This window comes from Pongo pygmaeus, chromosome 1 (assembly GCF_028885625.2).
Source record: "Pongo pygmaeus isolate AG05252 chromosome 1, NHGRI_mPonPyg2-v2.0_pri, whole genome shotgun sequence".
NCBI classification, from domain to species: Eukaryota; Metazoa; Chordata; class Mammalia; order Primates; family Hominidae; genus Pongo; species Pongo pygmaeus.
This window is the reverse complement of record NC_072373.2, coordinates 67,238,356-67,250,898: the sequence shown is the minus strand read 5'-3', so window position 1 is coordinate 67,250,898 and position 12,543 is coordinate 67,238,356.

The following is a 12,543-nucleotide window of genomic DNA, read 5'->3' as shown; positions in this document are numbered from 1 at the left end:
CACCCTCCATCAGAGCTCATGGTTTTCCATGAGACAGTCTTGTTTAAATCCCATCTCTGCTCCTAGCAACTTTGTGATCATCAGCAAATTACTTACCCTCGCTGACTCCCAACACTGTATGTGAAACGCAGCTGATGATGTCTACTTCATAGGGTTGTTTGAGGACTGACTGCATATAATGTAGTCCAAGAGCACAGCATAAGGCCAGGAACAGATGGAGGGTGGGGGACTTTAGTTGCTTTCCGTCCTTCTATCTTTTCCCTAAACTTCCCAGGACATGAAGGAAGCGGTTGGTCAGGAGTGGTATAGTGAATAATTTATTCCTGGGAAAATTCTGAATGTATTTTCTCCAACAAGTTACATGGTCCTTGGGGGCAGAATGAAAAGGGCATCACAAGTCCCAGCTACATGGGAGGCTGAGGTGGGAGGATCACCTGAGCCTGGGAGGTTGAAGCTGCCATGAACCAAGATCACACCACCGCACTCCAGCCTGGGCGACAGAGTGAGACCCTATCTCAAAACAAAACAAAACAAAAAACAACAAAACCCCACAAGATCCGTTTAATTCCTAACACATATGTAGTCCTTTGGAAGATATCTGTGTGTTATATGTTTAAAGACTTCTTTCCATGCCCTCTACATGCACACCCTGAGTTCCTGACAGATACGTACTTTTAAAATATTAGTGAGCCTTTATTGCACACTCACTATGTCACAGCAGGGCTAGGAATTGTAAGCCTCATTCTATAGGCAAAGTAATGGAGGCAGGAAGATGCCAGCACTACACGTCTTGTCAGTGGCTTCAAAATATGTGATGCTTCCTGGTGTCCCGTGGAGATTCTGTACACAAAGACTCAACAATTTGCTTAAATGTCAGAGGAAAATCAGAGAGTCTATACGAGTCATTTTTTCAAGAATTGTATTTGTGCCGAAATATGGGTTTGGGTAGGTGGAAATGGGAATAGTAAAACAAAAAAAAAACATTGAAGAGATGTAGGACTGCCAGACTTAGCAGATAAAAATACAGGCACCGGGTTAAATATGAATTTCAGATAAGCAATAAGCACTTTTTTAGCTTAAATATGCCCAAATATTGCATGGGACATATTTAGCTGATACTAAAAAAGTTATCTGTTGCTTACTTAAAATTCAAATTTAACTGAACATCCTATGTTTGATCTAGCAACACCCCCTGTTCCCCACCTCCAACCAAAATGGGATGGGCCTGGGAATTTGAATACTCAACACTGAGGCTGGGAATGGGGTTGGGACTGGGGTTGGGGCAGGGTCCCAGCAGGGATGAGAGGAGCTTCTGCTTTGGTGGAGGAATTACTCTTTTCCAGTCCTGCCTCCCGAGGCCCCATCCTGGACTTTCTGAGGGTGAAAGTGAGCTGTGAGTGCTGAGTCCCTACAGGTGAAGGGAGGAGCAAGAAGAATCCAGAGGGCTACAGAAAGCGGGGAGGGAAGGGGAACCACAAGTCCTCTGGGCACCTTCAGGAGGGGAGAGGATGGCTGGGTGTAAAACATCAATTATACTTGGTCTAAATGGGCACTGATGGCCTCATCTGACAAATTCAGTGCCAATGATGGTATTGTTTGTGTGAGACATGATGATTCTGCTTCCAGCTACCATCTGTCAAAGAAATCTGGAAATTAAACCCATTCATATGCTGTGAACTAAGGACCAGGGACCGGTGTGGCGCCATGGATAGTAAGGAAGGATAGAGGCCCCAGGAGAACATAGGAAAGGTCCCAGCAGAAGAGAGATGGCACTCTCTAATTAGGTTAATCTGAGGTGGTTTGGTAAAGGGACAACTTACAAAGGCAGAGGAGAGTGCAGGGAGGTTGTGAGGGAAAGTGCAGTACCCAGAGCTAGTTACACAGGGGCTCCAGGACCAACCCTGTGCTCTGAGGATAGGGCGCCTGGTAGCTGCACCCAAGGACAGAATTGGGAAATCAGACCTCTTTGCCAGGGGGTTGGGCCATAATCACGAAAGACACAATCCCAAACGCTATAATCTTGAAGGCTGAAATCCTGAAAGATTTCACAATCCCTAAAGTCTAAAATTCAAAAAATCACAAGCCTGAAAGATCAAAATCCTGAAAACACAATTCTGGAGAAAATAATTTTAAAAATTCTTTAAAAACATTTATTTACATTTTAAAAGGGGATGTATTTGGAAGACATGAAAATACAGCAGAACTCTTCATAGGCCACTTGACATGATAAAATAGACAATGATAACATTTTGGTAAGTGTAAATACTCAGCTATGCTAATGACAGCCACACAAACATAACAGTATGAGCAGACGAACCGTAGTCATAAGGAAGTAAGTCAAAAACAAAATATATAATGCATATCACTATGCTTGGTAATTGTGTGCACCCAGCTTTATAACTGCAGTCATCTGAAATATTATGACACACAACCTAAGTATTTTGACAAGATCAATCAAAAACCACACTAGGCCACTACTACCACATACGCAGTTGCCCAAAGAGCTGAGATCTTGAGAAATGTTATCTGTCGTAAAAGCAGATGTACAAAAAGGACCATCTCTTCATTTACTGAGAAAGTTTCAATGTTTTTACATACATGGACAAAGTCAACGAAGGAGTCAAATTTGCAAAAAATGCATAAAACAAATTAGAACTCTCTAAAAGTCTTTACACAATTTATACCCCCAGTATTGGAAATGATGCAAAGATGGAATACATAACAAATTGTCAAAAAATGGTGACAATTTAAAATAGTAGGGGAACAAAACAAAACAAAAAAACTAAAAAAATTCAACATATGTAAAGGTATATTACATATTATGGGCAATTGCTCGGAAGTAGTCCATAAGAGTGGACCGACTTTTATGATCATGATATTTTGAAGTCTTGCATCTTGAATAGCTGTTTCTTTTTTCTTTTAGGGTGTGTCTCTCCTTGGAGAATGTGTTCACATTCATTTTCTATATGGTGCTACTTATTTTGAAATTCTTCTATGATTTGATATAAATGGACATGAGTACTTCCTATTAAATTTTCTCATCTTCTATGCCATGCTTCTATGTTGCTTTGGGTATTCATAAATCCATTCTGCACGCATTCATATATAAGACCACGAATTTGGCAGAAGCAATCTACTGTGCGAACAGCAACACCTTTGTGTGTCTTCTTATGCTACGGTGTATGTAACTGTTTTCAAATCTGTCAGTAACTTCACTATTTACTTGTTGTTAAGATGGAGTGATGACTTCTAAGCTCCTAACAGACCAGATGAGAAACTGGAAGTTCCTGCGAGATTTTTTAATGCTGGAGCCTAAGCCCCACCCAACGTTCTGATTTAATTGGTCTAGGGTCGAGCCCAAGTGATTCTAACTTGCAGCCAGAATTCAGAACTACTGATTTGAATCACATACGCTTTATTGCTGAAACACGAGAGACAGGCAATCAGAATGGGCACAGAGGACTTTCTCTTTGGTCAGTCCAGTCAGCCTTCTCTGGACTGGCTACAGTTCTGTAGGTCTTATTAAAAGAAGTGTTATCCATGTGGCATTTGTTGTTCTGCTCCTGGCCCTGCCATTCTCAATGATTTCTGGGGTTTATGCTAGGAATTAGTGACATAGACAGCTTTAGCCTTTTCTTTAGTTGTCTTCCTGATGACAACTCAACATTTCTGTGGCTTCAAGAACAGTGCCAGTTTGCCTCAATCTCTTTAGTCTGCAGTGACTCTGGGATTATCTCCAGGAGCGTGACAGCAAATGTACTTTACCAACTTCTTAAAAATAAACATAGTGATATCTTTCTCCCAAAGAAATATGTTTGTAAATTTTTTTCACACCTACATAGTCTCTCAATTTAGCCCAATCTCTGTGGCATTTTACTTGGATTATTATAGCATCACTGTCAAATTTAAAGGTTTTTCTATGACATCATCTTTCCCCAACATTTATTTAAAAAAAGAAAAAGAAAGAATGTTGTAGCAGGTAGGTACTCCATGATCTAAAATATGTCAGCAATTTCACATTATTTGCATCTTTTAAAAGATTTTTTAGCTGGGTGTCGGGGCACACACCTGTAGTCATAGCTACTCAAGAGGCTGAGGTGGGAGGATCACTTCAGCTTAGGACTTTGAGACTCCAGTGAGCTTTGATCCCACCACTGCACTCTAGCCTGGGCAACAGAGGGAGATCTTGTCTCTAAAATTAAAAAATATATTTTTAAAAAATTTAACAACTTTTTTGAAATACAATACAATTCACCATACAATTCACTCCTTTAGGTTGTATACGCTATAGTTTTTAACCGTATTCACAGGTTTTTACAGTCAATACAATCTAATCCTAAAACATTTTTGTTGCCGCCAAATGAAACCCCATACCCACTGGCCATCACTCCCCATTTCTCCTCACTGTGCTCCCCAGCTCTGTGCTACCACTAAACTATTTTCTGTCTCTATAGGTTTGCCTTTTCTAGACATTTCACATAAATGGAATCATACAACATTTAGTCTTTTGTTAACTGGCTTCTTTCACTTAACAGAATGTTTTCAAGATTCATCTAAGTCATAACAAATATTCATTCCTTCTTATCACTGAATAATATTCCATTATATGGATATACCACACTTTATTCATCCGTTTATCAGTTTATGAACATTTGAGTTGTTTTTCACTTTTTGCCTACTATGAATAGTGCTGCTATAAACATTCATGTATTCGTTTTTGTGTGGATTTATGTTTTTATTTTCTTTGTGTGTCTATCTAGGGGTAGAATTGATGAGTCATATGGCAAGTCTGTTTAACACTTTGAGAAACTACCAGAATGTTTTCCAAAGCACAGTTTCACATTTCCACCAGGAATGTATAAGTGTTTCAATTTCTCCACAACCTCACCAAAACTTGTCATAGTCTGTCTTTTTCATTATAACCATCCTAGTGAGTGTGATGTGAAACCTCATTGTAGTTTTCATTTGCATTTCCTTAATGGCTAATGATGTTGAACGTGTTTATGTATGCATACTGGTTGTTTGTGCATCTTCTTTAGACAAATGTCTGTTCAAATCCCTTACCCATTTCTAAGTTGGATTATTTTTAGTTTTTCATTTTTAAGTTGTAAATGCTTTTTATATATTCTAGATACAAGTTTCTTATCAGATATGTGATTTGCAAATATTTTCTCCCATTCTGTAGGTTGTTTTTACACTTTCTTAGTGTTATTTGCAGCATAAACTTTCAAGCCTTGATATAGTCAATTTTCTTATTTTTTCTTTTGTAAGTTGTACATTTGGTCTTATATCTAAAAAAAATTGCTTAACCGAAAACCACAAAAATTTACTCCTATGTTTTCTTCTGAAGGCTTAGCTCCTTCAGAAGAAAGGAGCTCCTACATTTAAGTGTATTATTCATTTTAAGTTAATTTTTGTGTATGGTGTGAGGAGGGGTATTGATTTCATTCTTTTGTATGTGTATATACAGTTATCCCACCTCCATTTGTGGAAAAGACTATTCTTTCCCCCATAGAATTGTCTTCCATACTCCTGGCAAAGAATCAACTTATGATCAACATAAAGGTTTATATCTGAACTCTCAGTTTTATTTCATTAGTCTACATATCTGTTCCTATGCCAGTACCACACTGTTTAATTATTGTAGCTTTGTAATAAGTTTTGACATCAGGAAGTGAGAGTCCTCCAATTTGTTCTGTTTTTTTCTTTTTCCAGATTGTTTTAGCTAAGTTGGGGCTGTTGTATTTCCATACTTTAGGATCAGCTTAACTTCTGCTAAATAAGTAAATAGGTAAATAAACAAATGTCAACTGGATTTGATAAAGATTGCATTGACTCTGGAGTTCGACTTAGAGTGTATTGTCATCTTAACAGTAGTAAGTCTTTCAATCCATGAACATAGGATGTCTTTCCATTTAACACAGCAAAACTGAGACTTATAGATTCTTAAGACAAAAATCAGCATTACAGGTAAGTCTTGCTTTGGATAACAGCTTAATTTGCCAACAGTTGAATAAAAACCCATTTTTTATATCAAATCACTTTTTCATAGCTAATATTAATAAATTTTCATAGAAATTCTTGGCCACCCTCCTCCCATACATACAATTTAAAATGATGCAAGGCCACATGCCAAAAGCATTTCAGTTAAATTGAAAAGGTAGAACAATTTTAAAAATTCAGAGTGAAGGCAAATAATCTTGAGAAGGGAATGACTTCCTAAGCATAACACAAAGGCAAAAAGCTGGGAGAAAAATACTGATGTATTGTACTACTTAATGATCTAAAGTTTCTATTCTTCAAAGTTCCTCATAAACAAAATTAAAAGTACAATTTAAAAAGAGGACTACATAGAAGATACTTGACAAAGTGAATAATTTCAATATATAAAGAGCTCTTTAAAAATGACAAAAAATGAACACTTCAAATTTTTTGTAATGGAGAAAGAACATGAGTTGTCACACAAATCGTTATCTGCCAATAGAGGGTGTAAATATTTGGCTTCAGAAGTAGTCAAAAAAATCCAAAATAAAGCAGGAGAGTTAATTTCTTACCTATGAAACTGATAGAGCTATTTTTTGTTTGTTTGCTTTTTAAATAAAGAGACTGCCTCTTGTGAAGTGTAAGGGAAAACAGACATTCTCATATAGAGAAAAGGAAATTGTAAGTTGATGCAGCCCTTCTAGAATACAATATGCTAATATATTTCAAACTCATAAAAATATGAAAACTTTTAAGCCAGTTATTCAAGTTCTAGATATTTAACTCTAAGGAATTAATCAGAGATGTGTGCAAAGGCTGATCTCAAATTAATTTTACTGTTGTTAATTGCAGTAAATAAAAATGCTAACTGTCCAGTAAGAGGGGTGCAGTTAGATAAATCATGGTGCATGTTGCAGACAAATATTTAATAATATGAGAAAATATCCAGAATAGAAGTCAATGCAGATACAAAAGCTTCATTATGCTATGACTCAAGTTATGACTAATAGTATGCAGATACATGAAGCTATATTGTTATGAACATAATAATATAATGTATATACATATTAAAAATACCAGAAGTTGGGAGGCTGAGGCAGGAGAATTGCTTGAACCCGGGAGGCGGAAGTTGCAGTGAGCCGAGTTTGCACCACTGCACTCCAGCCTGGGCGACGGAGCAAAACTCCGTCTCAAAAAAAAAAAAAAAATCAGAAGTTTAACACTGATTACTCTGTGTAAAGATTACAAAGTGCTATTTATTTTATTCTTTCTTCTTTTCTAAAATTAACTTTCCCACAATGAACTAAAATTAAACATACACACCCAGGTGTTTCACATATTTCAAGTAATAATTATGTATACATCTTTACAGTAATATTTAGAAGGAAGAAAATAACTATATATATATTTTTTAAGGAATAAATTATATGTGTGACATAGATCTTTGGAGTATTAGTCATATTAAAAATGGAAGCAAACTAGAAATCAGCCAAAGGAAAATGTGTAAACAATCTTGGACACTTTAACCTGATAGAGTATTAGATATTCATTTAAATAATTACTATAAATCAATATGATGCTATATTTGTAATATAAGTAATTTTATCTAAGTAAAAATGCAGCATCAGAATGAACTAATACACTAGGGTGTCAATTATGCGAAACTCTCATATGCATGTAAATGAGTTCAAGATAAAATACAAAAAATTAAAATAGCTTGTTACAGTAAAAAGAGTGTGAATCTTTATTTATGATACTTTTTGTATTATTTATCAAATAATATGAATTATAATTGGGTTTCTCACAGGACACGACTATTAAACTTATAATACATTTGATTACTCATTTTTAAATTGGTTTATGTCTTAAAGTTCAACTTTTTTTGCTTCTGCTCTTTTTCAACCCACATCATTTACCCAAAATTTTTTTAAAAAGTAACATCCTACAAGTGCTATTTTGCTGTTCTGTTCTTTATGGGAAGTGAAAAAAAGCTCCCTCATCTCTATGTGTTCAGGGCCCAGCACACAGCCAGTACTTACTACATATCAGTGAGATTAATTCAAGTATAAAAACTGGTAAAACATAAGCCTCAATTTCCACTCAGACATGGGTAACTGGCAGATGCCTGAAAGGTACATTTCTCCTTTCAATTTTTATTTGTTTGCTTGTTTGTTTGTTTGTTGAGACAGGGTCCCACTCTGTTGCCCAGGCCAGAGTTCAATGGCATGATCATGGCTCACTGTAGTCTCAGGCTCGCACCACCACAGCTATTTTTTTTAGGTGGGGCTTCACTATGTTGCCCCCTTTTTTAGAATGTATTTGCTACCCCTTCTCTTTGCTTCCACTTTAATCTCCTGTCTTTTTATTTTTTCGCCACACTTCTCCATCCCCTTTTTCCTCCCTCCTCTATGCCTCCCTAACGTTTTTTCTCCTCTTTCTATCCTACTTCACCTCTTCTCTTTTCCTCATATACTCAAACCTCCTCTGCATTCCCACCTTCATATTTCCCCCCTCCCTCCTTTTCCTCAACTTTCTCTCCCCTGTCCCATCTTCTTGTTCTTCCTATTCTTGTCACTTTTGTCTCTGCTTTCTGTTCCCTTTTTTCATTAGATGCATCATAAAAACACCAAGCTGGAAGCCACTGCTAACTGTTCCTCTTATTTCCCTTCTCCTCTTCATATTTTTAGTAATAGAACCCCCTACATTTTAGCTGCGCCCCTGGTTACCCAAGTAGAAACTGCATTCCCCAACCTCCCTTGCAGCTGGGTAAAGACATGTAGCTGAATTCCGCCCAAAGGAATGTAGGCAGAAGTGATGGAAGTAACTATTTGACCTCTCTTCCTCTTTCTCCCTGTTATTTTCTTCCCACACTCATTCTCTTGATAATCATTTCTCATTGCAAGGCCTTTAATACTATTATTAGATGACTCACGAATTTCTCCCCAGCCAATCTCCCTGAACTTCTGATTCGCACATCTAACCCTATATGACATCTCCACTTAAATGTCTGTTAGAAGTATCACTTTTGCCATGTCCCAAATGAAACTCTTGGTCTTCCTTCTAAACCTGCTCCTCTGGAAGCCTTTCCACCTCCATTTAATAGCAGCCCTACTCCTCCAGTCACTCAAGCCAAAATGCTGACAATTGTCCTGGACTCGTCTCTCTCACACCATATCTCACTCTGTCAGCAAATCTTGTTGGCTCTACCTTCAAAATACATCCCAGTCTGCCTGCCCACTTGAGGTCAACCTCACTGCCGTCACCCAGAGTCGGCTACTAAAGTCTTTGCACAAACTATTTAATAGTCTCCTAACTGATCTTCCTGTTTTTGCTCTTGCCCTCTGCTTTCTGTTCACAGAGGACCCAGAGTGATTCTTTTAAGTGTTAAGCTACATCATGCCACTCCTCTGCCCACAGTCCACCGAGGGCTTCCCATCTCAGTAAAAACCCAAACCCTTCCATGTGCTTTGGGGCCCTCCCTCCCTGGTTCCCTGACCCCTCTGTCTTCCCTTCTTCTTGCTGGTCTTTGCTCACTCTGTATGGCAACCATGCTTTTGTGCTCCTCGAACAGCTCAGGTATGAACAGGCCCCAGGGCCTCTGAACTGACTATCCGTCCCCTCTGTTTGCTTTCCCTCAAATACCTCCACTGCTTGCTCTTTTGCTTCCTTGCGGTTTCACTTGGTAGGCTCCCTCTTGATGCGGTCCACCTGATCCCCGTCTTTAAATTTAATCTACTTTCCCTAACTACCAACTCTTACCTTGTTTAACTTTCCTCCTGCTTACTATTACCCTCTAGTATACTCTGTCCTTATGGATGTGGTTTTCTTCCCCACCCCACCCTGCTCCCACCTCATGAGGACAGGGATTTTGGTCTTATTTGTTCACTGACTTATGGAGCATAACTTCCTACTTCCTGGTCTGCTGAACAGCTGAGGCTTTAACATGAAAGACACAGAATCTTCTACCTTGTCTGAGTCACAGTCATTTGGTCCCTGTTAAAAGAGCTAAACAAAATCTTTGCTGATTATTCAGTTTCATAAAATGTATTTTTTAAAAGACTTGATTCTCAAGAAGAGAGAATTTTCAGTGAGCAGAAAGTGAAATTCTCTGTGTTTATGTTTCTCATTGCTTTGGGTTCACTTCTGCTGTGGACATCAAATCACTTCAAGATTCGTGGGTTAAATTTTTATAGGCCAATATTAGTGGCTAACATAGTAATGTTATGTTATTATTTTTGAATAAATATTATTAATAAATAATATTAAATATAAATATTATCAACATAGAATCCTATTGATGGTGTTCTAGAGCCTCAAAAAATCCAATTCTTTTGCTTTTTCCCCACCCACTTCTCTCCTCTTGTTAGTACCATCTTTGGGTCTTGTTGGGAACAGGCCTCCCAAAATCTGGCCATAAACTGGCCCCAAAACTGGCCATAAACAAAATCTCTGCAGCACTATGACATGTTCAAGGTGGCCATGACGCCCACACTGGAAGGTTGTGGGTTTACCAGAATGAGAGCAAGGAACACCTGGCCCACCCAGGGCGGAAAACCACTTAAAGGCTTTCTTAAACCACAAACAATATCATGAGCGATCTGTGCCTTAAGGACATGCTCCTGCTGCAGATAACTAGCCAGAGCCCATCCCTTTATTTCAGCCAATCCCTTTATTTCCCATAAGGAATACTTTTAGTTAATCCATAATCTATAGAAACAATGCTTATCACTGGCTTGCTGTTCATAAATACATGGGTAAATCTCTGTTAAGGGCTCTCAGCTCTGCAGGCTGTGAGACCCCTGATTTCCCACTCCACACCTCTATATTTCTGTGTGTGTGTCTTTAATTCCTCTAGCGCCACTGGGTTAGGGTCTCCCCGACCGAGCTGGTCTCGGCAGGGTCTTTTGTTTGTTTGTTTGTTTTTGAGACAGAGTCTAGCTCTGTTGCCCAGGCTGGAGTGCAGTGGCCTGATCTCTGCGCACTGCAACCTCTGCCTCCCAGGCTCAAGCTATCCTCTCATCTCAGCCTCCCGAGTAACTGGGACCTCAGACACATGCCACCAGGTCTGGCTAATTTTTTTTTTTTTTTTTTTTTTTGGCATTTTTAGTAGAGACAGGGTTTCACCTTCTTGCCCAGGCTGGTCTTGAACTCCTGATCTCAAGTGGTCTGCCTGCCTCAGCTTCCCAAAATGCAGGGACTACAGATGTAAGCCACCACGCCTGGCCCCATCTTTTGGTCTTAGTCTAAGCAAATAGGCCATAAAGCAATGAAAAGTTTACACAAATGAAAAACATTGTGGAGGTGATGAAAAAAACATTCCTTTAAAAAAAATATATGGCCAGGTGCCGTGGCTCATGCCTGTAATCCCAGCACTTTGGGAGGCCAAAGCGGGTGGATCACGAGGTCAGGAGATCGAGACCATCCTGGCTATCATGGTGAAACCCCGTCTCTACTAAAAATACAAAAAAAATTAGCCGGGCTTGGTGGCAGGCACCTGTAGTCCCAGCTGCTGGGGAGGCTGAGGCAGGAGAATGGGAGGTGGAGCTTGCAGTGAGCTGAGATCGCGCCACTGCACTCCAGCCTGGGCGACAGAGCGAGACTCCATCTCAAAAAAAAAAAAAAGAATGAAAATTCTGTTCCTGGGATAGGAGAAGAACGGAGGAGCATAAACATTTGCTGCAAGCCTATGGTGATTTTCTTAGCCACTTTTGTCCATTGGGGTCCTGGTGAAGACTCTCATTGTGGCTTGCAGATGGACACTTTCTTTCTGTGTGCTCATAAGACAGTGAGAAAGGAGAGCTCTTTCTGTCTTCTTATGAGGTCATTAATCCCAACATGAGGGCCCTATCCTCATGACCTTATCCAACACTAATTACCTCCCAAAGACCTCCATCTTCAAATACTAACACATTAGGGGGTTAGGGCTTCAATGTATGAACTTGGGAGGGACACAATTCACTCTATAGCAGTAATTACGAACAGCAACAAGTAAAACTGGGTGTATAGTATATGCCAGGCACTGTACTAGGCACTTAGGCAAGCCTGAGAGAAAATCTCCACAGAAAGGAAAAAGGAAAGCTGAATTTCCCAGGGTCTCCTCCAGAGGAAGGTTGTGCTGTTCTTTACCCAAATCATCTTGAAAGCCTACTGTGTCCTAAAGCTGATGGGGTAGAGAACGGAAGAGCTGCCCCAGGGGTCAGCTCCAAGACTTACCTCTCTCCCAGGCTGCAGCCCCAGCAAAAACCCACCAAAAATCAAATGTTAAAAGTTCTTCTCAACCAGTGAATTCAAGGAGTATCTTATAACTTAAACACACTACACACTTATAACACACCAGGCACCATGTGAGGAACTGGGATATGACCTCTGCCCTCCCAGGCCTTTTGGAGAGACAGGTAAATGCCACCAACTGCTGAGTAAAGCATACGGGGATAGAGCTTTTACCCCTGAGCAAGAGTACAGAATCAGCCTGCCTAACACAGGACCTGATATGAACCACATGCTCAATGAAATGTTTGTGGTGATGATAACTGAACGAGAAATGTTTGCAGAATGTCAACA